The sequence below is a fragment of the Suncus etruscus genome, chromosome 2 (assembly GCF_024139225.1).
Source record: "Suncus etruscus isolate mSunEtr1 chromosome 2, mSunEtr1.pri.cur, whole genome shotgun sequence".
NCBI classification, from domain to species: domain Eukaryota; kingdom Metazoa; phylum Chordata; class Mammalia; order Eulipotyphla; family Soricidae; genus Suncus; species Suncus etruscus.
This window is the reverse complement of record NC_064849.1, coordinates 164,570,016-164,597,945: the sequence shown is the minus strand read 5'-3', so window position 1 is coordinate 164,597,945 and position 27,930 is coordinate 164,570,016. Positions and strand designations below refer to the sequence as shown.

The following is a 27,930-nucleotide window of genomic DNA, read 5'->3' as shown; positions in this document are numbered from 1 at the left end:
GTTTTTGTTTTTGGTATTGCCTGGTTATACAATTTGAGGAATTATTTGAGAGTACTTTTCCAATAAAGATGTGCAAACCCTTCGACAAAGTATTCTACTTTTAAGTGTTTTTGTAACACCACAGTCCTGTATTTGTGAAGTAATGCTGAAGAATATTTACTATATAGGTGTTATTTGAGTATACAATGTACATTTTTAAAATAGCAAATTTTGCTGGTGCTGTTCAAAATAAAAATTGTTGAAACTATATGTGTAGTTTCACTTTATGTGGAACAATATCATAAAATATTTTATGTAGACCACATATACATGTATATTTTCATCTACTTGTAAGTACATAGATAATATCTGAAGATAACTCAAGGAATTACTACTAGAATAGTCTCAAGGGAAAGAAATATAAAAAAAGAAGAGGAAAGAAAGCTTCATTTTGTTGTTTTTGTTGTTGGTTTTTGGGTCACACCCGGCAGCACTCTGGGTCTACTCCTGACTCTATACTCAGAAATCGCCCCCAGCAGGCTCGGGGGACTATATGGGATGCCGGAATTCAAACCACCGTCCTTCTGCATGCAAGGAAAACGCCTTACTTCCATGCGATCTCTCCAGCCCAAAAGCTTCATGTTAATTCTTTTTTTTGGGGGGCAGCCACACCCAGCGGTGCTTAGGGGTTACTCCTGGCTGTCTACTCAGAAATAGCTCCTGGCAGGCACTGGGGACCATATGGGACACCGGGATTCGAACCAACCACCTTTGGTCCTGGATCGGCTGCTTGCAAGGCAAACGCCGCTGCGCTATCTCTCCGGGCCCTCATGTTAATTCTTACCATTGAAACATTTAAATGTTTTGCCTGTTTCAAAATAAATTAATAGTTAAAGATTTAACTTAAGGCCGGTGAAAAAGAAAAAAAAACAGATTTAACTTAAGAGATCAGAGAGGTAGTACAGAAGGTAAGTCCTGTTTGCATTACATGCAGCCACAGCAGCTTAAATCCTGATTTAAATTCCTGACACCACATTTGGTCCCCTGAGAACTACCGAGGATCACTACTGATTACAGAACATGGAATAATCCTGCCAATGATGGTGTAATACCCCATACCAATGAATAAATAAATTTTAAAAAGGGGGCTGGAATTGAGAACAGATGAGTAGCTGAAGAAACTGGTACATCTATACAATGGAATACTATACAGCTGTTAGAAAAAAGAAATCATAAAATTGCTTATGCACCTATGGATATGGAGATTATTATGCTGACTGAAGTGAATTAGATGTAAATGGATAGACATAACATAATATCACTCATTGGTGCAATATAAGAAAAATAAAAGATAGTGGGTAATAATATCCTGACTATCAAGATGAGGGTCAGGAGGACCAATCCATGGGAGGAAGCTTGCAGCAAACAGTGGTGAGTGCAGTTCATAGTGCAAACTGCAGTGTCAAAAAGGGAGAAAAAGAAAGGGATGAGGGAGGGAGGGAAAGAGAGAAAAGTAAGATGCCTACCCCGGGGGCAAATGGGATGGTAGGGTCATGGGAGAGAAACCAGGAACATTGGTGACAGGAAATGTGCACTGATGAGGGATGGTGTACATCCTATAACTGAAACTCAAGCATGGCCAGTTTTTAACCATGGTGCTTAAATAAAGTAATTATTAAAAAATAAAAAATTGGGGCCGGAGAGATAGCATGGAGGTAATGCGTTTGCTGTGCATGCAGAAGGTCGGTGTTTGAATCCTGGCATCCCATAATGTCCCCCGAGCCTGCCAGGAGCAAATTCTGAGCATAGAGCCAGGAGTAACCCCTGAGTGTTGCCAGGTGTGACTCCCAAAAAAAATAAATAACATAAAATAATAAAATAATAAAAAATTCTGGGGCCAGAGTGATGGCACAAGACATAAGGCCTTAGTCTGCCTTGCTCGCGCTAGCCTAGGACAGACCTAGCCTAGGACCAACTGAGGTTCAATCCCCCGGCATCCTATATGGTCCCCCAAGCCTGGAGTGATTTCTGAGCACATAGCCAGGAAAAGCCCTGAACATCACCGGCCCTAACCAAAATTAAAAAAATAAATTAAAAAAAGCTGATACACACACAAAAAAAGGTCAAATGATAATACTGCTGGTGGGGCGTTTGCCTTGCATTTAGCCAACTCTGGTTTGGTGCCTAGCATCCTATATGATGTCCTGAGGCCATCCAGGAGTGATCTGAGTGCAGAACCTGGAATAAGCCCTGAGCATCAGCATGTGTGCCTCCCAAAATGATAATTAAAAAAAATTAAACTAAGTTCAAAGCATCCAATTTACAGACTGTACACCCTGTGAGATTCTCTGGCTGCGAAGCAGACTGCTCCAATATGATTCAACAAGCTCCCCTAAAATACAGTCCCTATGTCATATGGGCTGTGACCAGGTACAGTTCAAACTGCACCAGACATGCCAGATGCAGGAAGTGTCATAACACTGTCATTCTAAATTGGTGCTGTCTGTTTGTGTTTGGTTGGTGAGAGTTCACCTCCTCGATGCTTCTCAATTACCTTGTAAGTCAAAGGCATTTCTTGAGTGCTAAGATCCTTGGACTCACCAACTGTGGTGAAGAGAGATAAGGTATGACCTTCCAGAGGTCCAACCTTGCCCACCCTCAGCAACCGTGGTTGTCACCTCACTGGCAGGACATGAGAACTAGGCAATTTACTGCCCAATCTTACTAGCTGGAGCTGCCTTGAATTTGAATTTCAGTTCTTTAGTTTTTACTGCAGAGACAAAAATGTGCTCAAATCCCATGAGAAGTAGGAAATGAGTGCTCATTATCGGCATTATGAATTGTAAAATTATTTCTCAGAAAGTGAAACTTGAGAGCCTCATAAAAGAATATTCCCTCTATGTATAATAGCTCAGAATAGAATCAAAAACCCTGTCAATGATCGACAAATATAGGTGTGTTTGCAATTGACGTTAATAAGTGGGGCCATAATGTTGGTGACCCAAAAGTGATCTATTTCATATTTAAAATATCAAGAAAAGTTATCTTCACAAACATGAATATTTAAACACTATTGCTTCTCAATATATTAAACATGTGAACATGCCACATCATTTTTATTGCCAAAAAGGGAAAATAATTAAAACTATAAAAAGCTGTTCTTAGTGTCATTTTAATGTGCCTTTGTTATTACCGTTTATCTCAGAGCAATAATATGAACAAGAAATTGAGGAATAATGCATCAGTAATGCATCAGTAACACACCAGTTTATTCATCGCCTACTTTTAGAATCCCTATTGTTTTTCATCTCTGAAAACTACAAAGAAAATAAGATATACTTAATATATATGTCAATTTTGTATTACAGAATTTTAAAGGTAAAGATTTACTTCCCATTCTCCCAGACCTTCAATTTGATATTCCTCTTTGTCTGATTTTACTCTGACCTAATATCCTTAAAAATAAGGGATTTTTCTGTTCGTTTTAATAAATGCACTTAGGGAATAAACTGTCTGCAGTACAAACTGATCCCAGCATGCTTACCAATCCAGTACTTGGTCTGAAAAATTATGAGGCCTTATTCCCACTTAGACCTGCTCCTTTGCCTAGGAGTTAGTCTTAGCTGAGGGGCCTAAAATGGGGAGAGCTTTGGACTGCAGAGGGTTACAGTTTAGGTTTTTAATGTTAAATAGTTCACTAAATAGGTTTTACCTTCTATTTAACATCACCTCAGGCTTGCTGTAGCTGAGAGGTGAGGATCATTCCTTGAATAGTTGATGAGGAAAAAATGGGTTTTCTCTTAGGCTTTAGTTAACCAGAGCAATCTGGTACTTTCTTTCCTCAGAGTTCTTTCTCCAAAAAAACACTCTGGTGTCTTTCAGTTCTCTGGAAAACAGCGCCTCCTGAGTTCATTGAAGAATGTCAGCTTTCTCTTGGGATAAATAAAGATAAGATGGTTATTGAAAGGAAAGATGGACTTACACACACATGAGTACACCCATACATACTCTGGGTGCAGAATGCTTCTTGATATATTAACTGAAAAGAAGCATGATTTTGCTGGTCTCTGTTATAGATGTATATATGACACAAAAAGAAGCCGTTAAAATATTCAGAAAACTGAAAGAGATGTAAGAAGTGAATGGAGGGAAGATAGCACTGTTTCTTTGAAATTTGATATTTTTATATTGTTTCTGTTTTTGGAGTTCATCTGGATGCTTCTCCTTAAAATATGCATATATCAAAAAGATAGTGAGAAAGAGAATAAACCACAGAAAATATTTAACACGGGAAAATATTTTGTAAATGGTTTACTCAGACACACCTCACAAAATGTTGATATGCAAATCTCCTTGGTATTAAAAGCCTCTGGGGGAGAATATGATGTTGTATTGTGCTGAGGGAGTTTATATGTTTAATGTGTTTCCTGTAACAGAATCAGTTTACTCCTAGCTACTGAATAGCTTTTGATTGTTATTTGTGGTTCCTCTTAGAGATTCTCTCCATTTTCTTTCCATCGTGAATAGCTGATGTTGTTGTTTAAAAAGTTTATGTTCTTCTTAACTGCTATCTAAACTATTAAAATTATGAATTTTATGTAGGTAAATTTCTGGCTTTCTGTGGGATAACCCTCATCTCTGGCCACATGCATGATGTCTGTATGCTAATGTGCTTACTTAATCTTTTATACATTTTATTTTAATAATATAGGAATGCCAAGCTACAGAAGAGCAAATGAAAAGGTCATTTTTTATTCATGTTCTACTGAATGTTCCTTCTGCTGATAACTCATTATACATGCAGTTGAGCCCAATTTTTTCCAAAGTGGAAGGCATACCAAATTAAACCCCAAGTTTCACAACTAATGTTTCTTTTGTAAGACGAGTGCTCTCCACCTTTTCAATTTTATATATTCTGACGGCTTGCTACTCATTTGTGCTTCTCTCTTCTTTGTGATAGTCAGTATTTCGAATCCCATTTCAAGCAGAAGGCTGCCACATTTCATCAGAGAAGAGGCGATAAACACATATCGCACTTTTAAATATGCAGGCTTTCATCTGGGGAGCTCAAAGTGTTTTCTGCATAAGTAGCATTTTCTTGGTCTTTTTTTTCCTTTCCTTCTTTCTTTTTAAAGTAGTAAAATTGAAGCATAGAAAGTTTAAATAACTGAAGAAAAGCCACACCTATAACAATGGAAATCATGATTTTAATTGACTACATAGCTGTGAAAATATTCAGGATTCCTTGACCTGACTATCAATTTATGTGCTCTGCTTGAAGAATTACAAAAGTGTTCAATTGAAATTGGTATGTTTAGGTCATTGCCCAGTTAGAAGAAATAGTAGCATAAGGAAAATGAGCTCCAGTTCAGAGTAACTTCATGCACCTTGTTATTCATTTAGTATACTTTAAATATCAAAGTTCTAAGAATCAATTCAACTGAGAAGAAAATGTATTTCCAGGGTCAGACTTTTGAATATTTGTGACTGTGACTGACAGGACCCAGTAAAAGGGTACTATTTCTCAGGGTACAGTCAGGGGAAACAGAAAAAAAAAATCTTTCTAATGTTTAACTTAATAAAAAGGCTGGCGGCTAGCTGAAGTACACCTAGCTAAGCATTAATGGGGGTGTTGTTCTGTCACATTTTCTACCTGATGAGAAAAAAATTTGAGCAGTGCTTTACTGTGTTAATTATGTATTATATTACTACCTCATCTCTAAATCAATTTCGTCTTCATTTACCTGAAAAATGGCGTGAAGCCGATTTTACCAATACCAGCCATTTTGGGGGTGTGGGGGGTTTGATCCACACCTGGTGGCGCTGAGTGGTTACTCTTAGCTCTGCACTCAGAAATCATTTCTGGCATGCTCTGGAAACTATATCGGATGTTGGGCATTGAACACTAGTGGGCCACGTTTGAGGCAAATTCTCGACCCACTGTGCTATATAGCTCTAACCCTACCATTGTATTTCCTTAGCTATGATATGCCTGTATACATATACATTTATAGATGTTTAGTAAATTGTAGCTCTATGTAGTTAGCATAATATTACATGTATGGCAATTTAGAATTGCCTACTAAATTATTATGAATGTAAAAGTATTTCTTTGGATTTTTTCTGTTTTATTTTAATCTCCATGATTTATAATACTATTTTTCATGACCTAATCAAATTGTATGGAAACCATTGTGATTTACAAAGCCCTTCATAGTTGGATTTTAGACTTACATTAAGTCAAGGGCCAATCCCACCGCCAGTGTCAACCTACCTCCACCATTGTTCCCAGAGTGCATCCCATCCCACCCCGCCCTTTCCCCAGCCTTGCCAGTCTCACAAGCCTGTTTTAAGTTTAAATTGTTAAAGTTATGGGTCTCTTGATTCCATTGCTGTTTCCTTTGACTTGGATATTTAGTTCTGTCCCTTTTTAACACTACCAATGCACCTGAGACAGCTTGGCCTCTGGCCCCCATCTTTTTTCATATTTGTTTTTCTCCTCTTCCACTCAGTTTCTTTCCTTCTCCTTGCTGTATTCTGGGGCCAAGAGTGTTCGACACAACTCACATTTAAACCACTGCATTTCTTCATACAGTTTTTCTAAATACCATGTATAAGTGATATTATTCTGTATTTATCCTTTTTCTGACTTACTTCATTTAGCCTAATATCTTCCAGTTCCATCCATGATTTCTCCTAGGAAACTACTATAAAACCACTGTCTAGGAAGGAATAATGAAATATAGTTCTTTTTCCCTTTAATAAGTCTTAGAAAAGTTAGTAATTCTGCTGAGAGTTGTAAATGCCTTCAGTGCGTGGGGTGGGGAGTAGATTGTGGGTGTAGTAGTCTTAACACATATATTAGGATTGTCAGTCACCTGCTTGATAATCTCACTATGAACATTTCATGCTTAAAATTATAACCTAAGACTGATACTCAGAACACTTCCTTTTAGAGGAATTAGTACAGCCGGAGACAGAGGTTCTATTATGTGTGCATGGTACTCCATTTTGTCAGGAAGATACCAAGGCTACACCTCCTGAGAGAGGCAGTCTCTCATTAGCAGCACAGCTACTTTCCAAAACCCAGAGATCTTAGAGCAGGTTCTCAGTCCCTTTAGGCTTTGGCTCATTCATATGTAAATTGAGTGATAAGGCCCTCCAGGCCCTGCCAAGATTTATAATCCAAGATCTTTGCCATTTAGTCTCATATGCCTAGGGGCCATTCTTTGTCTTTGCTTTGGATAATACACTTTGGGTCTGTACCTGGTAGATAATATACTAAAGGTTCTATGGGATAGCAATTAATATTAAGAGAAAAATCACTTTGTGCTTCAAACCCAGAGTATTTTCCATGTCAAATAATATGAAATGAAAGTTGTTCCATGGATTAGTAATGTCTTATTCTTAGGAAACACTTGGTCAAGCAAGTGCAACAGAGCTTCTGCTCAGAGCTTTACCTTGTGTGTGAGCTTTATGATCCAAGAATCTGATGGGAGAAGGATGGTTCCAGTTATTTAGCTGAAATATTTGTGTTTGTGAAAAGACTTTGTACCTCTGTGCTGTAGGAAACAATGGATTTTTATTTTTTGGTCTGTCTTCATTCCATTCATAGAGATTGACTCAGAGATCATTAGATATTGTGTTCCTCTTCTGAAAATATCTTCCTATCTTGTTTTGATTTGTGTTGTGGTTTTGTTTTGACTTGAGGGCCACACTAACATTCTCAAGGTTTCCTCATGGATTTTTGCTCAGGGATACCTTCAGAGGTGCCTCAGGGTCCACAGGTGGTGCTGGCATTGTACCCAGACTTATGCAAAGCAAGCACCTTCCCAACTCTACTATCTATCTTGGCTCCTATCTTTCTTTCAGTCTCTAGAGTCAATTTATACAGAGTCACCTGTCTGCATTGTATTACAAGTTTAGAGCTAGGATGCAGTATAAGAAAATCAGAACTAGGAATCTATTGACATTGCCCAAATTTTACTTAGTGTTTTGAATGTATTCCCATCTCTAGCTTATAGAAAATGTCCATAGAAAAGGAGGAGAGGGCAGAGCAATAACACAGCGGGTAGGGCATTTGCCTTGCACTTGGCAGATCTGGGTTAGATCCCTGGCATCCCATAATGTCCTTTGAGCCTGTCAGATGTCTGAGTGCAGAATAACCTCTGAGTGCTACCAGGTGTGGCCCAAAAACTAAAAAGGAAAATTAGTGGGAAAAGTGTGTGTATAATTCTTCTTCTTCTTCTTTTTTTTTTTTTTTTTTGGTTTTTGGGTCACACCCGGCAGTGCTCAGGGGTTACTCCTGGCTGTCTGCTCAGAAATAGCTCCTGGCAGGCATGGGGGACCATATGGGACACCAGGATTCGAACCAACCACCTTTGGTCCTGGATCGGCTGCTTGCAAGGCAAACGCCGCTGTGCTAGCTCTCCAGGCCCGTATAATTATTATTCTAAATAATTTTTCTACCTTTAATTTTTTTCCCCTAAGAAAAAACATGGACTTTGTCACATAATCACATTGAGCTCAGTTAAATAAAAGCCTGCCACTTACTAAATAAAATAGTAATCGTGAACATTTCTGCATTTGTAAAATAGTAGGATGATAGAGTTTTATGAAATGAAATGAAATAAGTAGATATTTAGCAAGTTATCAACTGTTGTGTACTCACTAACGTTAACTCCCATTATTCTTTCATTGTCTGATGGAAATGTCTTAGACCTAGGAGCTTAGGAACTTGATCTTATTACAGTCAATTATTAACCTGTTGCTAAATATCCTATACATTATTTTTGGTTAAATCATTATAAAAGTGTTATTACTGTCTTTCTAACAAGTCTTATGATTTGTCAAATGAGGATAAATTTACCGTAGAAGGTATTATAAAGTATAAGCTGAGATGATGGATGTATAATTAATTTCAAAAGATTTTTAAAGATACCAATTAATACTTAGTATTCAAAGTGACAATTAGTCTGACAGTGGAAACTTTTTGTTTGCAGTAAAGTATCTATTCTAATGGGATTGCTGAAAGAGCATATACTGTTTTAAAAAATCTCTTAGGACAGATTTTAGATAAGTCTCTGAGTCTCTACTTCCATCCTACATAGGAAAATTTATATAATTTAAACATTTTTGTGTATATTCTTTGATCTTCAGTTGCAAAACCATTAAAGATACAGAATTTTGGAATGTTGTGGATTTACAATTTAGCTGAGTTGTATATAGATCAAATTTAGGTCGCAGAAAAGCTTCAAAAAAGAAAAATACAAGTGGGGAGCTGCATTTTAAAACATACTTTTGGGACCTCTAAATGAGAAACATCTGAAAAATATGTTGTTGAGAAATTTTAAAACTTTTATTTGGGAACTATGGCAAAATAGTTTAACAAAAAATATCTTAACAAATTCTTATGTAAAAAGACCTATTGTTTACCTTGATATCATTTAATATTTTTGAAATTTTATTATTATTATTGTTATTTGGGTTTGGTTTTGGACCAAGCTCTATTGATCAGGCCTACTCCTGGCTTTGCTCCGAGGAAACACTCTTGGCCAGGCCTGTGTAGCATATCTTCATATGCCAGACACCTAACCCAGTTCAGCTCCATGCAAGGCAAAGTGCCTTTCCTGTTGTATTGTCTTTATGGTACCTAAAATTTTGTTGATTTAGTGTCACACTTGGTAGTGCTTATGGCTTAACTCTTAGTTCTTCTATACTGACAGATTAGTACTAATGGTGCTTGGAGAGCAATTTGTGGTTCTGGGATCAGATCAAGGTTCATCATGTGTAAATTTTGTGCCTCCTGCTTTTCTATCTCTCAGATCTCTAAAATAGTTCATATAAAGTTAAATGTAAGTTACACAAAACAAAGGTGCTGTAGACATTACAATTTTGTTCAAGTCTTCTCTAAAACATTTCTTTTATTTTTTTTTTAATTTTTATTTTGATCATAGTGGCTTACATATCTTTCACATTAGTTTTTTAGATACATATTAACATTGAATCAGGGGAATGCTCCATATTTCTTTTCAAACTCCTTCTCTGAGAGGCTAATTAGATGGTTGGCACTTTTTGAGTCATCAGAGCTGCCATCTTCATTCTCTATGCCTGATGTTGGCCTGCGTTGTTTCCCCATTGCCATGCCAGTTGTGTGGATTTTTCTACACGTTATGGTGGAGTTTATCGGCTAGAAGATGTGCATAACAGTGGTGGTGAGTCTAACCCTGCTTGGGCATTTCTGGCTTACCTCTGCTCACACAGCTTTAGCAGTGTCTTCTACACGGGGGTTGGTCTCAAAATTCACACTGATGATCTGCTGCAGCCTTTTGTAATTATTTCTGATGGCTTAGTACGAAAGGTTTAGACCTTTTTTGAGGGAGGAGTATAGTAATATTGAAGTCTGGAGTATTACTGGAGTCTCCCAGTATTACTGAATCCCAGCAGTGCAGACATGTGCTGTGCTGGGGTCTGTTATGTGGGCTTCACATGTCCGTGCTTTGGGTCTGCTTGGTGCTGATTAATCTCATGTATTTGTGTATGCAGAGAAGCATGCCAGCTCTTTGACCCCTCTTCTTAGCCTCAGAATTTTAGGTCTATTAAAACATTACATTTTTCCATTTATTTAGAAATATGTCTTAATACATATGTCAAAGGCATTTTTTATGTATGTACCTTGTTTGACAAAACTAATAGTTTTGAAAACATTAGCTAAATCCTATTATTTGATGGATCTCCATTTCCTCATAGAGAGATCTAGATTATTTGGGTAGATCTGAATAGCCCTTTTTATTCATAAATCACTTGCCCTTAGGTGGATTTTTTTGTGTAACTTTATACATACTTACATACATATATATACATACATACATATATATACATATATATATAGGGGGCCAGAGAGATAGCATGGAGGTAAGGCGTTTGCCTTTCATGCAGGAGGTCATCGGTTCGAATCCCGGCGCCCCATATGGTCCCCCGTGCCTGCCAGGAGCAATTTCTGAGCCTGGAGCCAGGAATAACCCCTGAGCACTGCCGGGTGTGACCCAAAAAAAAAAATGATTCAATACATATATATATAATATCTTTAAGCACCATGATTACAAATATGTTTGTAGTTGGGTTTCACTCAAAAACCGTAAGCATTGCCTATTACAGGGTATGGTCCAAAAGCACCCCCCACCAAAATAAAATCAACCTGTGAATCATTGATGAAAACATTTCAATCATCTCAAAGTTTATGCTTAAGTTTTTGACATTTTCAGGAATCCTAGTCCAGGTATTTATTTTCATTTTGTAAATGACAGCAAAAACTGCTTCAGAGATGTTTTCCTGAGAGTTCGTGGTTGAGTGCATGATTGCATGAATTTCTATAAACTTAATTTTTATTTCTGTTAGCAGTACTGTAGCAACACCATCTACAAGAAATTCTCTTCAATACACAGTTATTGATTTATCACAAACCTTTGTTGAAAGTAGGAACTTTCTAATGTTGAGAATTTTAGTATAAAAATTGAAGGAATAAAAATCATTTAAATAGTTTAAAATACTCATTTTCTAATGAGAATTACTTAATAATGTGCACTGTAATTGAGTATGTATGAATATCATTGGATTGTTCTGCTATTTTATCATCACAGTAATTCTATGAAATTATTATTTCCATTTATATTAGGGCAATGAACCATAGAAATTCAACATTCTGGTGGGCCTATGCAAACAATATTCGCCACTCTAACACCATTTTTACTGTGCTCCTTTGACTCTAAACCTTAAAAGAAACCACTTAAACTTTTTTTTTTTTTTTTTGGGTCACACCCGGCAGTGCTCAGGAGTTACTCCTGGCTCCATGCTCAGAAATTGCTCCTGGCAGGCACGGGGGACCATATGGGACGCCGGGATTCGAACCGATGACCTTCTGCATGAAAGGCAAACGCCTTACCTCCATGCTATCTCTCCGGCCCCACCACTTAAACTTTTGATGTTAACTTAAACTAATATGCATGTGCATAAAAAAGTAAAAAAAATACTATGCCTTCAATGTTCAAGGAGTCAAATAAATTTCATGGCCTTATATTGCTTTGTGTACTGCTAAGAAAAGTTATAATGTACTACAATCTAGGGACTTGTGGACAAAGTAATTGTACATGGGTTCTGTTTTATTTTTCTTAATGTTCTTTGACTGTATGTTCAAAATTTAGGCTCAGCAAGGGGATTTCTTCTGAGAACTCTGTTTATGGGTGATTGTCCTTCCACTGTAACTTTACCTTGTCCTCTTTCTTTGCATCATTGTTCTCATAATTAAACATAAAAAATTAAAAAAAAAAAAAAAAGAAATTCAACATTTTGGTCCGTAGTCAAAAAGTTTCATAAAGTGAAACTAAATTCAGACCAAATTTCTGCTAAGTCCTAGATTTTGCTTTGTTTTCAAATTGACTTCCTTTTAAAATTCATCAATTTTTTGGAAACTATACATTTAAAGTAATATCCTTCTATTATTTCTATACCAAGATACTATAATTAATTTAGCTTATATTATTGTGTTTGCAGTAATAAAATTGTGAGCCTACCAAACAAAGTCATTGATCATTTCCTTACATTGGTGCATCCTATTTCTTAGAATCTTGCACATCCCTTGGCCATCTAGTATAGCCCATATGTTTATACATGAAGAAATAAATAATACCAGACGACATTCCAGAATGGTTTTGCTAATTTATGCTCCTGCCACGGTTGTATCTTTTCCCCTATATCTATCTCACAGCAGTATATGAAAGTTGACAACTGAGTCCAAGGGGCTTTTTTTTTTTTTGAAAAAAATAATCTGCTTCCTGAGTGAGAGTAGATATATCAAATAATCAGACTCATGGTTGCAACTGTGACAGCTTCTAGATAGCACACAGTTCTCTGCATTTTTAAGAGGCACTGTCTGGTTTCTAAATGCTTATCTATAATTCAAGATTTTATTATGCTTAAATATTCAATTCTGTAATTTTAAAAGTTTGGTTTAAAGAAATTATATTATGAAATTTTATGTTTTGTTTCCCAAGGTACAGAGTTATGTGCTTCAGCATTTTTACATAATGTGATTCAGCATTTTTATATAAACAATAATTGTCATTTTAAATAAACAATCAATGTCATCTTAAACAGCCAATATAAATTTAAAATTTATGATGACAAGGAATTCTGGCATAGAATTTTAGGATCATTATGTATTAATTTAATCTGATTTGCTACCTTTTGCATTTTCTAATAGCTTTGAGATGGGGCCTATAATTAAGTCAAATATACAGCAAGTTGCATTTTATTAAAGTCAGTTTTCATTTGTGTGTGTGTCTGTGTGTCTGTGCCACACGTAGCAGTACTCAGGACTTACTCCTATTCTGTTCTCAAGGATCATACCTAGAAGGCTCAGAAAACCATTTATAGTGCTGGGGATTGAACTCAGGTCAGTCCCATGAAAGGCAAACACTTTACCCACTGCTCTGGCCCTTAGGTCTTTTTGTTGTTTTTGTTGTTGTTGTTGTTGTTGTTGTTTTTGGTAACACTCAGGGGTTACTCCTGACTCTATGCTCAGAAATTGCTCTGGGTAAGCTCGGGGAACATATGGGATGCTGGGATTCAAACCACCGTCCTTCTGCATGCAAGGCAAATGCCCTGTCTCCATGCTATCGCTCTGGCATTTTTTAAGCTTCTGCTTCCTTCTTTTCCTCTTCCTCCTGCTCCTCCTCCCTCTTGCCTCTCCCCCCCAAAAAAAAACAAAAAACAAAAAACAAAAAAACCTGGTCACACTGAGGGGTTCCTCCTGGCTCTGCCTCAGAAATCACTCCTGGCTCAGGGACCATATGGGACGCCAGGTATCAAACTCAGATCCGTCCTAGGTTAGCTGAGTGCTAGGCAAACGCCCTACTCTTTTGCTTTCACTTTTAAATTTTTTTAATTTTTAAATTTTTTTTAAAATGCCCTTTTTAAAATTAGAACATGAATTAAAGCAGGAATAAAACCCAGACAGAGTTTTGATGCAATTTACATATTAATTTTGAATGCTGATAATTTTTGGTGTGGAGATGGGATTGGGCTACATCCGTGCACTGCGTAGAACTAGGATCAGCTTTGTGTAAGTCAGATGCTTTATTCCCAGTTTTTCTGTGTGACCCTGGAATGATGTTTTAAATAAGATGTTTGTATTTTGGAATTTTATAGTACTAATTTAATATTTTCCTTAGGGTTGGAGCTATTACTCAACAATGAAGCACATACATAGCATGCATGAAACCAGCCTTTAGTTCCCAGCACCACCAACAAACATAAGGCTATCTTTTTTAACATAACTTTGGGAAGATAGCTCATATTAAGCTTTATTTATTTCCTTTTATTTTTATTTTTATTTGGTTTTTGGGCCACGTCCGTTTGATACTCAGGGGTTACTCCTGGCTATGCGCTCAGAAATTGCCCCTGGCTTGGGGGGACCATATGGGATGCCAGGAGATCGAACTGCTGTCCATCCTACGCTAGCGCTTGCAAGGCAGACACCTTACATCTAGCGCCACCTTCCCAGCCCCTGTTTCCTTTTATTTTTAAATTTTGTAGACAAAGTTTTTAATTGAGAGTCTATTGAGTGTGTGGGGCCTCCAATGCTACATTCAGGAGAACTGAGAGGAGCATATGTTGTTGAGGATGGAACCAGGGTGAGGGGCATGCAAGACATGCACTCTAACACTTGTGCTATCTCCCTACTCTCATTTATTTATTCATTTATTTACTTAAGTCACACAATTAAGGTAGAAAATACAATGAGTAACACCAGATTGAGGGCAAAAATGGTAACATCATTGTATAAGAATTTTTTAATTTGCCTTTTATTGTGGAAAAATTTTAATGCACAGGGGTCGGAGAAATAGCACAGTGGTAGGGTGTTTGCCTTGCATGCGACTGACCCAGAACAGAAAAAACAAACGAACAAAATTTTAATACACAGACATAGAGTCTTATGATAGACCTTTGTTTACCCTTAATAGTTATTGATATTTTTTAATATGGAACGCTTCACGAATTTGTGTGTCATCCTTGCGCAGAAGCCATGCTAATCTTCTCTGTATCGTTCCAATTTTAGTATATGTGCTGCTGAAGCGAGCACAGTTATTGATATTTTAATTGTGATTTTCCTCACTGGATCCCTTTAATTAATCTTTTGGTTGTTTTCTTAAATTTAGTCTTTGCCAAATAGCCACTTGCAAATACTTCATTTATCTTAACAGATGATTTTTTTTTCTTTTTTGGCCCATATTCTGTGACGCTCATGGGTTACTCCTGGCTATGTGCTCAGAAATCGCTCCTGGCTCTGGGGACCATATGGGACACTGGGGATCAAACCAAGGTCCGTCCTAGATAGGCCACATGCTAGACAAGTGCCCTGCCACTGTGCTATTTCTCTGGCCCCAAATGATTAATATTTTTATTTGGTAGAAATATTTGTATACATACCTGATTGTTCTCAGGGGCTGCTCTCATCTCTATGCTTGGGAGTTGTTCCTGGAGGTCTTTAGGAGATCATGGGATGCCAGGAATTGAACTGGGGTCTGGCACATACAAGGCAAAGAGCACCTTGCCTGCTATACTATTTTTCCTACTCTCAGATGAAAATTTCAAAATGTATACTACTACAGTGCTTTTATTGCAACTAAAGCAATGCTTTATTAAAGATTTTTCTTTACTGTATTCAAAGTAGGATGTAAATGAAGTTACTTTTGCACTTGATGTATATATCCCTTAAGTCCCTTTTAGTGTATTTGTGTCTCCTCCTTCTTCCCCACACAAATATACTAACCTTAAACCTTTTTTAACTCCTTTACATTTCCAGGTTATTTATTTCTTTGTTAGGCTTGAAAAATATATTAAGTTATTATTTCACCTAATTTTCTTTCAGTTTAACTGGCAATATACCTGACCTTTCCATATATTTTATTTGCTAGTTTCTTGGTTTTGGTAGTGTTTCCTAGATGTTTCTTGACATATCTTATTATATTCAGTCATGAGGTATATAATGTCTGGGGATAATGAAGTAATAACAGTTCAGAGATGTATCATTTAATATGTACAAAGAAGTATTATAAACATTTTTGCCTGTGCCCATTCTTTTTATACTCATTAAAAATCTTTGAATTAGCTGTGAGGATATGAGGCACAGAAGGTTGAGCACCTGAAGAGGACAGTCTGCCTAGATTTGGTGATTTCATTTGTACTTTGCCATTCTGCTTCTCCATGACACTGACATCTTTCTTTTACCAGGAGGAAATGTTCTTCCAGATTCCTCCAGCAAATATACTGTGTTAATAACTATAAGCAAGTCACCTTAAAGGTTTTGTGTGTGTGTGTGTGTGTGTGTGTGTGTGTGTTTGGCTTTAGGTCACACCTGACAGTGCCCAGGGCTTGCTTCTGACTCTGTGCTCAGTGATCACTCTGACAGGGCTTGGAGATCATATGCATTTTCAGGTATTGAATCAGAGTTGACTATATACAAGGCAAATGCTTTCACCCTTTATACTGTTTCTAGGCTTTCAGTGTATATATTTTAAACAAAACAAATTTTAAGCTCTTTATTATACCTTACTTGAAAATACCATGTAAAATCAGATTTTTTTATATTTACTCTCACATTGGCAAATTGTGATTATTTTCCTTGTTCTGCAATCAAGCAGTCTTTTGGGGGTACACACCCACCTGTGTTCAGGCTTACTCCTGGCACTGTGCTTAGGAATCACTTCTGGAGGGGCTCACTTGATCATACAGGGTGCGGGAACCAAATCCACGTTGGACACGTGTATGTTCCTTACTACTGTACTATCTCTTTGGTTTTCTCACCCTAATCTTTTTCGGTTTTATGCTGTATTTTGGGGGCTACCTCCCGGGCAGTACTCAAAGCTTTCTCCTGGCTTTTCACTCAGGGATCGATCAGATCACCGGAGGCAGACTGTGAGGGACCACATGTTGTGCTGTGTTTCTAACCCAGTTTGACCCCATGCAAAACAGACACCTTCCCTGCTGTACTATTGTGGGTATCCCCTCCCCCAACTTCTAATTTATCCCACCTGAATGATCAGAACTGCTCACACCTAGAATGGGGCGGTAGAAGAGTCTGCATAGGGGAGTGAGAAGCGGAAAAGGACAGTTGGAGAGAGAAGTGTAAGAGAAGCATCATCATCAGAGATTCAGCATCAGATTTGGCATCAGCAATTGAGCATCATCACAGAAGCAGCAGCAGTAGCATCACCAAAGGGAGTTAGTCAGCCTGGAAGCCAGTTAGGAAGCCTGGAAAAAGCAGCTGAAAGAGAGACAGAGGCCGAGAGAGCCAGAGGGAGTAGAGAAGTAGCTGCTAGGAAGAGGATTAGTATAAGAGGCCATGTGAGGAGGTGTGCATGGTGGTAGGGACTGTGAAATAAAGCTGGTTGACTCCTGGAACTTCACCAGACTGCCTTGTGAATCTCTCCGCCCTCACCCTGCAACCTTCAGACTGGCCAGGCCATGGGGGCTGCGGGAACCAGGTTGAGCCCAGCAAGGCCTCACCATCCCCACTCCAAATCTAGGACTCTTTCTTTTATATTAAGACAACATACTATCATATCACTCAGACCCCTCAACTTAATCTTCTCTCTTTTTTTTTTTTTTTTGGTTTTTGGGCCACATACAGCAGTGCTCAGGGGTTACTCCTGGCTGTCTGCTCAGAAATAGCTCCTGGCAGGCACGGGGGACCTTATGGGACACCGGGATTCGAACCAACCACCTTTGGTCCTGGATCGGCTGCTTGCAAGGCAAACGCCGCTGTGCTATCTCTCCGGGCCCTAATCTTCTCTTTTAATAGCAAGACAACTGGGTCAGAGCAATGGTATAGCAGGTAGGTCACTTGCTTTGATGCAGTTGACCAGAATATACATGCACTTTGTGTCCCCTGAAAATACTGTACATATCACATACACATCAGTGCTTGACTCAGACCCCAGAACTGGTCCTTACTCTATTGCCCTTGAAGGCTTTTCTTTCTCTATCATGAAGCGTGTCATCATCTTGATGATGGTAATACAGGCCCATGCTTTACTCACTTTTGATAAGCTGCTTAAGACAGAGTTGGTGGATCCAGGAGGAAAGAAAAGACTTAGTAAAACTAACAAATAATAGGGCCAAAGAGATAGAGGTGATTTGCTTTTTACATAACTAACTCAAGTGTGATCTCTGGTAGTACATACAGTCCAAACACCACCAGGAGTACTAGCTGAGCACAGAGACAGAAGTAAGCACAAGAAGTAAGCACAAAAAGTAAGACCACAGATGAATGTGGTCCCCAAACCAGAAGGAAAACAAACAACAACTAAAAGCAGAAAATGCGCTATATAATCTATGCCAAAAATGTAAGATGTTACTATTTTGTGAGTATATTTAGTAATAAGCAAGTTTATTTGGGAAATAAGGGCAGGGAAGGAAAGGGGTAACTAAAACTATCTCTAGACAGAACATGGACTTCTATTGAGTGCAAATAAAAAAACAGAGTGCCTATCCTAAGCATGGATATGCTGGCCATTTCCCCAGGATGAGGAAGTGTGCACTAAAACAAGATTATGCGTATCATAGGCAGATGCAGGTCAAAGAGACAGGACAAGGTTAAGAAATTCTACATCTAAAGAGGAAATGCAGACAAGCTTTGGAAATGAAGATCAGATTACATGTAGTTATGAAGTAAATGCCTATATAAAACCCATCTATTAGAAGGGATATAGAGCATGAACAAAATATTCAGGGGTTTGAAGGAGGGCAAAAATGTATATGAGTGTCAATGTTATGAATAAGAAGTTATTAAATATAATAGAAGCAAATGTGCTGAATTTTCCCAGTAAACTTATTGCATACACTGGAAAAGTCAAAGGAGATACTATCTATCTCAAATTCAATTTACCTGGGGGCCACAGGAGGCAAAGTCAGTAGTAAGCTTTGAACATTGGGGTGTGACCCAAACAACTAAAACAAAACAAAACAAAGAAGATTCCTCTAGGGCAGGGCCATAAAATGTTGTACAGAGGGCCGTTTGTGGCCCTTGGGCCACAAGTTTGAGACCCCTGATCTATAGTATCTATTCCGAGCTAAGTGAAAGACGCCACTAAGCTATGATAAAATTTTAATGCTATGACTACTAAGTATAACTTGCCATTAATTTTAGGAAGCTCTGAACTTTGTACTTTCTGATCAGGAAGTAGTATCATTTATCTAAATTTATTTTCTGTCCATGAAAATTTGACTACAGGACAAGAAATAGGGCTGAGAACCACCTGTATGAATAATATCCCAGAAAACTCATTCTCCAGCACTGCATGGCCCCTGGGGAACTGCTTTTATGTAGCTCTGGTGGTTTCAACAGTGCTGTGGAGTTCTCCCACCACAAATTGTTTGATTGGGATATGTGTAGACCATAAAAATAGATAGGGCACTTGCCTTGCCTGAAGCCAACCTGCAAGTTCTCACACCACTTATGGACCCCAAGCCCCAGCAGGAGTGATTCAGAGCACAAGATCAAGAGTAAGCCTGAACAAATATGAGTGTCACCCCCCCCCCCCCCTTAAACTTTTTTTTTGTGTGGGATTGGGCCATATCCAACAGCACTCAGTGCTTACTCCTGGCTCTGTGCTCAGAAATTGCTTCTGACAAACTCGGGGGACCATATAGGATGCCAGGCATTGACCAAGATGGCTCTGTCCCGGGTCAGCCATGTGCAAGTCAAATGCCCAACCACTGTGTTATCACTCTAGTCTAACCTCCCCTTAAAGTTGATTGCAGAACGAGGAAAATAGTACAATTTGTTAATGTGAGAGTAAATATTCAACACTGAATATTCAAAAGTAAGTTCAGCTCATGGCCAACTATGGCCCCCAAACTGAAAACCAACCAAATAAATCCTTTGGTTGTTTGAAAGTGATATAGATAATTAATGATGCAGAAGTCAAAAACTGCTTCTTGTGGGCCCGGAGAGACAGCACAGTGGCGCTTGCCTTGCAAGCAGCCGATCCAGGACCTAAGGTGGTTGGTTCGAATCCCGGTGTCCCATATGGTCCCCCGTGCCTGCCAGGAGCTATTTCTGAGCAGACAGCCAGGTGTCACCCCTGAGCACCGCCGGGTATGGCCCAAAAACCAAAAAAAAAAAAAAAAAATGCTTCTTGAAAATTTTTATATGGTTTATAACTATAGGTAAGTCGCATCCATTTTTAAACATTAATATGCTGAAAAACTAAATGATCCACAAGATTCTGACTTTAGTTTTCCATATTCATGAGTTCAAAATCCAATATATTTTTGTTTCATTAAGTAGCAGACCTTGATCTTGTGAGGTTTCTAGTAGTACAGTCAAAGTTAATAGCATCTTTTTTTTTTTTTTTTTTTTTTTGGTTTTGGGGCCACACCCTGTGGTGCTCAGGGGTTACTCCTGGCTGTCTGCTCAGAAATAGCTCCTGGCAGGCCCGGGGGACCATATGGGACACCGGGATTCGAACCAACCACCTTTGGTCCTGGATCGGCTGCTTGCAAGGCAAACACCGCTGTGCTATCTCTCCGGGCCCAAAGTTAATAGCATCTTATTTAAAATTGTTGTATTCATGTCTTCAGCTATTATTGGGTTACTGATCCTACCCTAATCAATAATTTTACTCCACCATAGGGTGTGATCTGGTGATAGTATATTGGATTGTTCCTTACTTGGTATTCTCCCACTCTAGGGTCAATAAAAGTAGCAGTCTGCGGAAGGCAGGGGCTCATTCTTTGGCCTTCTTCCACTGAGCTGCGCTCCATCTTAGGAGCAGATAGCTTGGGTGGTTTGAATTCCTTGCTCAAACACTGAATTTCCTGAACCCATCCTTGTACCTCTTCACTGTGTGGATTATTTTCTGTGGATCTCTGTAACTGGAACTGTTTCCCCACAGGGGAATGGGAACTGCCTTTCTGGTCTGGGAGCTCAGTGGGACTCAAACCTCAACAAATCTCCTAGAGAACGTGACTCTTCAAGTTATATTTACTATATATTAAAAAAGTACTTTCAGTTACATTCAAACATCTTCAACTATAGTGGCTGATATTTAGCGTATTTAGTAGCTATCTAATTGTAGTTTGTCCTAACTTTTCTTTATCTTGAGCCTTTTAGAGTACTTTAAAAAGCTTTGGTTCTTTCTCTCATGATTATATTTGGAAGCCAAATTTATGGGGTTCTTTAAATACCTTATATTTTCTTGATTAATATATGTTAACTAGACCACAGGTGTTCTGTTTGTTTATGGTTAGAGAAAAAATTTGACTGTCTAGTTGGGAATATTAGTATTTTTCTTTTCATTCAAAAATTTCTGTGGTTTTCTACATGGATTTGTGAAGACTTATGTTCATTGTAAAGAGGCTATGAAGATGATTACAATGCATCTTTCTTAATTTCTTAATTTGTCATTCTTGGACAATTTATTTAAATATATCAAAATCATAAAAGAATAAAACCGACATTTTCAAGACAATTTCATGAAGAAAACTGCATGATTTCATTAATTGCCAACTAATGCTATAGTTGTTCAATTTCTGACAAAAATGTTTTTGTGCACTTGGTGATAGACAAACAATCTATTTTATTGGTCATAACATATATAGTTCTTACATCAAATATTCATGTTAGAGTAACACTCTTAATTGTGAAGCTTTATGATGCTTAAATAGGAGAGCGCGATTTGAGTTGCTTTTAAATTGGTTCCCAACCTAGAGTTTCATTCACAAGCGATTACATGGAAAATGATAGAGAATATAATGTTTAGGGGTATATGAAATGACGGAGTTTGTCTCTGGAAGTTATCTAATTAGTGTTAAGTAGCTTGCTTCAGTACTCAGAACTCACTTTTGGCAGTGCTTGGGAAATGATATGTGACGGTAGGATCAAATCCAGATCAACCATGTGCAAACCAAGTGCCTTAATTCCTCTGTGTCTCAAACTGCAAGTAGTATTCTTTAATTGTTTTCTTTTTAGTGTCTTTCATAACTTAAAATAAGATCTTCCCCTATGTGATTTTAATTCAAATTAGTATATTACATCTTAAATGATACTCCTTTGTGCCCTATGTATTATCCAGAGAATAATAAAATTTATTAGGCACTGTATTCATTTTCTGTAACTACTCTAATAATTTTTATAAACTTGGTAGCTTATAAACAACAGATACTCTTATACCGTTGTTAAGTTAAGGCAGCTAAATCCAGTTTCACTCAGTCAAAATCAAGGTATCAGAGCACCAAAGACACAGTACAGCTGGTGGGCACATGCAGCCCATGTATTTCCCTGAGCCCTGCTGGTAGTGATCTAAAAAACAAAACGCAAAATCAAGATTTCAAGGGCCAGACAAATAATACGGTAGGTAGTGCACTTGCCTTGCACACAGCCAGACTTGAGTTCTATCCCCAGCATCCCCAATGACCCCCATAGTCCATTCATAAATTTCAAGCCCCTGAATACAGGGCCAGGAGTAAGCCATGAGCACTACCACGTGGGCTCCCAAACAAACAAACAAACAAACAGAAAACCCCAGCAAAAAAAAAAAAGATCAAGCAAACAAAAATATCAAGACATCAGTCTCCTCTTCTTTTTCGCTTCTTTTTTAATATTCCTATGTCATGACTATTTTGCTCCGTCTCTGCCTGCAGGGTAATAATAGGCCTTTCTCCTCTCTGTGAAAATCATCATCTGCCACTCTCATAAGTACACTTGTGAGTGTATTTAGGGCTCACCCAAGTAATCTATGATAGCCATTCCATCTCAGAATCTATAATTTGATAACTTCACCAAAGATCCTTTTTCTATATAAGGTAACAGTTACAAGTTGCATGGTTTAAGAACTCATATCCATGGTGGCCATTATTCAATCTATTATAACCATTGTGCCAAGTTCTATACTTGAGTCTGAAAATAATTATTAAAATTTTATTGCTCTAAATCTCTGCTAGGCTCTGTCTTCAGTGCTTATCTGCTTCCCTCACCTACCAGGCCTGTCCCTTTAAAAACTGCGTAAAATTTTTGATTTCACATAACCATATTTAACATTCTTGTTTTTTGCATCTATCAACATTAAAGCCCTGAGTGCTAGGTTTTGTTTTGTTTTGTTTTGAGAAATATATGTTAGAAAATTCTATTTTATTCTAAATAACCCTTTAGGGTGGGGGTTATTAAAGTGGACAAGAATGGAAATTCCTCCTGGGAAAAATCTAACTTGTCCATCTTTGTATCCATATAGTTAGGGGGAAAGTGAGGTTTGTAAATGTTTGTCAAGTAACTAAATATACCTTTGCAAACATTATGAAATGTGCCCTTTACAAATTCTTGGAAGTAAGATTGTAATTTCCATTTCACAGAAAAGATCTGGAGAACTTGAATTGCATTCCAACTTTAGGACTTTATCTTCCACATGAGTACAACACACACATGTCTATAGTCTTAGCCTCTGAAACATTTATCTTCTAGATCATAGATTTTCTACATGAAACATGAAAAATTATGAATTTTGGCATAGTTAAGTTGTTATAATAATAATCATGTACAATATACTTAATAGCTTTTTAAAAAATAACTTCTGAGAAGCTAGTTTCTCATGAATTAAGGCTTCAGTGGTATTAAGAAATATAAGGAAGGGAGATACAGAATATTTTACTCCCTATTGAAATGTCAGCTTCTTCCTAGAAACCCTTCAAGCATATTTGGTCTTTCCTGTGGCTTCTTTTGGTCATTATGATTTTTAAACTCATTGATTTTATGAATCTTATAAATAATCATATATCCCTTTATATATTGTCTCCTTGAAAGTTTATTCAGTGACCTAATTCTCTTACAGAAACTTATGAGAACTGAGTTACTTGAATTCTTTCATAATAAGGATATACCTGATTTTACTGTCTCAGTACCATGATATTTTCTCTCTTCGTTGAATCTCTCAGATGTTCTTTTTATAGTTTTGTGTAATGAACTTTATGCTGAATTGAGGTTGGATGTAAATAAGGAGCTAAAATTAATTTATTAAGTAGTAATTATTAATAATTAGTAATTAGAAGTTATGAATTATAGAAATATAGCATAGATATTTAAATAATGTTATATGCTTATATACTACGTATTCAAAGTATTATATATCTTCCTTTCCTTTACGATATTTTTTTCAGAACCTGAAGTCATACCAATGATACAGTAATTCAATTATTGGTCCGCTGAGTATATGTCATTCACTGAATAGCATATACTGCTATATGATTACATTTTATATTTTTCATCATCCTTTTCAAAGTATTCATGCTCTGAATTGCTATTATTTTCCCCATAGCCCCCAAATTTACTAGATGGCAGAAATGCGTATGTGTACATGACATACTTATATTTCAATAAAAGTTCACAACAAGGGATTGTAGCCTGACTTTATTTTCTTTTAAAGACTATTCATTGCAGGTAGAGCACTTTTGTTCTACTTACCTGATATTGCTTTGATCCCTAGCACCTTTTATGGTCCCCTAAATACCAATAGAAGTGATCCTGAGCACAAAGTCAGGATTAAGCCCCGAATACTGCTGGACATGGCACCTACTCAAACAAACAGACAAAAAATTAATAAAGTAAATTTGGTTACTCTGAGAGAAATTTTACAGTATACTCAGGACCTAATGAAGCAAAGGTTGACCAGTTGACTTCAAACACATTTTCCAGATAGACCTTTGTTGTTGTTATTGTTGTTGCTGTTGTTATTGGACCACACCCAATGATGCTTGGCTTATTCCTGGTGGTGCTCAGGGGATTTTATGGGGTTCTGGGGATCAAACTTGGATTCGCTACATGCAAGGCAAAAGCCCTGCCTGCTATATTACTGCTCCAGGTCCAGATATTACTTTAAAATGCTATTATTCACTTTCCCCTCTTTATTCTACTGATTATTTCATTTCTCCTCAACTCTCAATAACAGAAGCAGGTTTGTCATTTAAAAGAGTACTTGAAAAAATTGATTATTTTCTATGTAGAGCAATAATGTTGATGTCGGTGGTATATTTTTTTCCACGGGTGTTGGGTATGTAGACAGATCAGTACCTATATTAATAGTACATTCAAAATCATGCCAGAGATATATTGTTCATTTTCATTTCCCCTTTAGATGACAGAAAGCTGAGTACAGGAACTCAAAAAGAGTTTTTTTCTTGCTTTTTTCTTGCTGACTCTGAGACACAAGGTTGCCTACAAGGTGCTCACTGTCAGAAATAGTGAAATGTGCTTCTTTTCCATGTTTACTCACTGGCTTGCTTTTGTGTTTTTTCCAAAGAGGAAATTGATTTCAGGGAGCATAAACCTGTTCCCAGGGTTTCTGTCAGTCTTCTATAGAGATTATTCACTTTACACCACTTTTTCAACTATAAAAAGATGCAAATCCCTTTCATAGAGACTAGATTTATGACTAGTCCAAACAAAGCAACTGCGATTTAAGTTAGAGCATTTCAAAGGTTAGACTTTTAAAATTGCCTCACTATATAGTTCCTAACAGCTATATACTCATGACTTAATGACAGATTATTAAGGGGAAATGCATTAATTCTATTTATTATGTACATAAACAGATGTACACATATACATCAATGTGTTGATATGTTTATATGTTATTGACAATCAGATATGTATAATAGATTTAAGAAGAATTTTCTGAATGTATGTTTTATAAAGAAATGGGCTGTTTTCGTTTTTTTTCTGAGCCACACACCAGTTAGTGCTGAGACTATGTCCCCCTCTTTTCTGGGGGTGGTGGTAAGATGCACGGGTCACTTTGGGCTGTGCTCGAGGGATTGAAATCATGCATATAAAGTATGTGCTTTAGCATGCTCCTAGATATCTCTCTGGGCCCAGAAATTCAAAGATGTGCTTGGGGGTAGGAATTTGGGGTACACGTAGTGATGATCAAGAGTTAATCCTGGTTTTGTGTTGGGGATCATATTGGAGTCTGCCACATGCAAGTACCTTAACCTCATTAAGTTTAAACCACCTTAGACCGATACTATACCTTTTAGCCCTCAGAAATGAACTTTTAATGAAAGGAATTCAAATGAGCTGATAGCCTGAAAGATAAGTAAGGTTCAGTAGTTTTCCTCTGGACTTTCTAGGTTTCATTCCATTGTTTTTACTTGAATATTGTTTAAGAAGAAAATGTTTCTCTGTCCTTTGGGTAATAAAAATGAACTAGAATCAGTTTTCATTCTTCTCTAGGGATTAAGAATATGCAAACTGGTCACTACTTAGAAGAGAATGATTGGGTTATATCCATTATTGTAATTTGGAGCAAAAATTATGTGGACTTTGTATCTCTTTTGAATAAGAAATATAACTGTCACTTCTCTTTATTAAAGTAAAAAGGTTATGTCTCTGTGCACACATAATGGACCCAAACAACCAAACATGACCAGCTGCCTCTCTTGCCTATAAAGGTGAAAGCAAAGATAATTTCACTTTTAATATGAAATATAATATATTCTATATAATGTAATATGGAAGAAAAGAAAAGTAATGCTATGGCAATAAAGCTTTGGAAGTGTGATATTTTTTTTGCTTTTGTCTTGTCTTTGAGTTGAGCAGTGATGACCATGAAGTTTAAAAAGATTCGGAATTCAATCTACAATATCAGTAAAGTCAAATTATATGGTTTCCTTGAATTCTTCAATAATCTTTCTTTTTTTCCTTCATGAATTAGGAGGCTATGTGGTTCCCACTGCCTAGAATTTTTTCACTCTTTAATCTAGTTTTGATTGTTGTTTGCTTGTTTTGGACCACGCCCGGAGCCAGAAGTAAACCTTCGGTATGGGGTTACTCCTGGCTCTGCACTTAAGGATCATTGCTGGTGGGCTTGGGGGACCTTTTGGGATACCAGAGATGATTGAACTGAGGTCAACTGCAAGCAAGGCAAGAGCCCCACCTGCTTCACTCTGGTCTAGAACTACCCTTATTCCTTCTCCTTTCAGACACTTACAGGAAGCTTTCACCATTGTTTCTCCCAAGTAGAATATTGCTAATTTTTTTGTAACTACTATTTAAAATCACCTCCAAAAAGTCTATTTGCTTGATTAGATGAGAAAGTTTGTAAACTTAAAAAATAAAATGAAGCACTAGCTACAAACTTCCTGAGTATGGGTGTGAAGCACATGGGAAACATTTGGAGTCGAAACAGTTGACCTGCTTTTTTTTCTTTGTGTCTAATTTCAGCTCTCTAATTATAAATTCTTTCAAAGATATCAAATTAGGTATTCTCTTCGCCATATTTTAAATACGTCTTTGTAAAATAAAAATGTATGCCATTTACAACCACTTTCTCAACCAAAACTTTAAGTACATCTGATATTTAGAACAAAGCATAGCTAAAGTGAAACCATTTGTTGGAGTTTTTAAGTGTCTTTACCTACTGTGTTTTATAGCCTTTGGAGAAATTGGCTTATCCAAAAGCAGAGATCCTGTGCTTTCCCAAGTGAAAAGGAAACCTTTTGTCAGCATCTTGTCTGAGTTAACTCCTTGACTATATGGGTCATGGGAGGTCTTTGTCAAACATCAGTCTCTGGCTCTATCACAAAACTAGGATTGAGGCACAGACCAACTCCCAAAGTACAGAGGTTAAAGAGGCAATTAATCACTACAAAGCTGAATTGCTAAATCTTCTGGTATAAGGAAGTACTTAACTCCTTTCTGTATGATGGCTGAAAGCTCATCTTCTGGATGCTTTTATATTCCTCTAAAATAATTTAACCACCTTAAACATGAGCTTATGTATGCAGTGTCGGTTAACTTAAGACTTTATCAGTTATAGGACTGATAGTAAAAGGTAAGGGCAAGAGTTTATCATGAATTTTATGTCTAATAGATCACATAAAATTTAGTTTGGTTGTTTGGAA

The 27,930-nt window shown here is 37.3% G+C and overlaps 1 protein-coding gene and 1 non-coding gene across 2 annotated transcripts in view; one reads left to right on the top strand and one right to left on the bottom strand.

Moving 5' to 3' along the window:
• The window catches only part of FBXL17 (F-box and leucine rich repeat protein 17), a 573,691-nt gene that overhangs the window by 349,802 nt on the left and 195,959 nt on the right, over nt 1-27,930 (top strand). The gene's annotated exons all lie outside the window — the stretch shown is intronic.
• On the bottom strand, nt 15,012-15,118 carry LOC126003201 (U6 spliceosomal RNA). Its single transcript, XR_007493736.1, has one exon. It is a non-coding gene; the product is annotated as a U6 spliceosomal RNA (small nuclear RNA).